Source organism: Leptinotarsa decemlineata, unplaced genomic scaffold (genome assembly GCF_025532065.1).
Source record: "Leptinotarsa decemlineata unplaced genomic scaffold, Ldec_3_MD MMD2_tig00000505_RagTag_RagTag, whole genome shotgun sequence".
Lineage (NCBI taxonomy): Eukaryota > Metazoa > Arthropoda > Insecta > Coleoptera > Chrysomelidae > Leptinotarsa > Leptinotarsa decemlineata.
The window spans coordinates 7,455,574-7,457,572 of record NW_027412549.1 but is presented as its reverse complement, the minus strand read 5'-3'; positions in this window follow the sequence as shown (position 1 = coordinate 7,457,572).

Sequence of the window (1,999 nt, the reverse complement as noted above, 5' to 3'; positions counted from 1 at the left end):
TTCTTGCGTTTTCATTCGTCCAACGTTGCTCTGAAACGAGTTTGGTCATTTTGTGATGCCATTTTCCTTTTCTTAAATGGCAACTTTTGAAATTGAAACAATGTAAGTTCAGCTAATACTTGGGAGTAGCATGAGTTATTTAAAAGGATCAAAAATTTAAAGTATAAGGCAATTTATTATGATATACAATAACATAACATATACAATTATTTTATGAGTTTGCATAGAAAAGAAAATTGAGAAGGATCCAATTTTGACATTGAAATCCTAGAAAACCAATTCTCCATCAACCAATAACTTTATCTATCCAACAAATAAGTTCAGAACAATCGATGCCATCGAAACAAAACAAGTTTATAAGCTCCTTTTTCTCTTTCCGATCATTTTATAAGTAAAAAGTGTTTAGAATTTTGTAGATTATGATTATAACTGATTGTTGAGATAATGAAGTATTATATATGTTATGTGGTTCATTTTTCTAATATAACATATATAAACTGGTGTTTATATTTACGTTTTGAACATTTTGTGTTTATTCATTTTTTTTTCACTTCTAAATTTGAGAAAAACGGATAGAACTTTACAGTCAATTATTATCAGTTATAAGCATTAACCTGAAAGCTACTTGGTTTTCGTTATTTAGTAATAATAAAAGAAGAAACCCAAAGCATATGGAAGTACTAGACGAAATATCTTCAGAGACCACAATCGTATCCTATTCACAGTAGGAATAGGCGAAAGGGAATCATCGATTGGAATAAATTCCAACGCACTGTCCACAACGCGACAGGAAACATCCCTCGCATCGATATGAAGACCAACCTGGAGAACGCCGCGACACAGCTGCAACAGGCGATTATACATGGAAAGAAGCGAGCAGGAAGTCCCAGCCACGCGCTTCAATCTACAGGACCACATTACACCAGAAATAATGGAATTCGTCATAAACAGAAGACGCCTGAATGGAGGATACCAACGGACTCGCAGAGCCGGCAGAATCCTGCAGCAAGAGCTGCGTGCACTTTGAGACCAACAATGGACAATCCGTCTGGAAGAACTCAACACCGAAGATCAATCTGCATGGAAAATGCAGAAAGTTATGAGAAAGGGCCGCCTAAAAGCATGCCCATCAATACACGGTGAACAAGGAATCGTCTACACGGATCAAGAGAAAGCTAAAGCATTTGCTGACAATTTAGAAAAACATTGCAGAGAAAATGATGTCACAGGTGCTTGATGGTTTTACTTCAACTCTCTGTGGGGCATTAGCTGGATTAGTTGTTGTTTTTCCGTTGGGTATCTGCCACACGTATCTACAAAGTCGTAGGTTTGCATGAGAGGAAAGGGACAACCTTGAGCATGTTATGGAGTGTTGTGTCCACGAATTGTTTTATTTTTTATTTGATATATATTTATATACCGGGTGTCCCACATTTTATGTGACAGGCAATATCTGGTTTGTTGAAGGAGATACACAAAATTGTTTCTTACAAAAGTTTTAGGAGTTCATGAGAGCTATATTTTGATATACTTTTTAAATATACAGGGTGTTTGGTGTAGGTGCTACAGACCAAAATTCCATTTTTTAAAATAGAACGCCCTGTATATCATTACATATTCAGATGCTACGTTAAATTCTGATATCATTTCATGTTTGGTTTTTGAAATTCGGTTACGGCGTTGTTGAGTTATTGCACTTTTCCTTAAATATAAACTTTCAAAAAAACTTTTTTACTCGTACACGAATCCAGTCTATATCTTTTATTAAATTGAACTAGACTACTACTGAAAACAAACCATTATTCTCACCTCTACGATACGATATCGATATCAGTTGAATATAATATTGAAATTCTTGAGAATGTGACTAACTTGAGGGTGAATTGCTTTATATTGCACAATTTCATCAAGTAGCTTATGCTTGTTGATGCCATAGTAACAAATGTTGTTGAATTGTATCTACTTGTCAGTTCGATTCAGTGATTCTTTGCAAAACAGT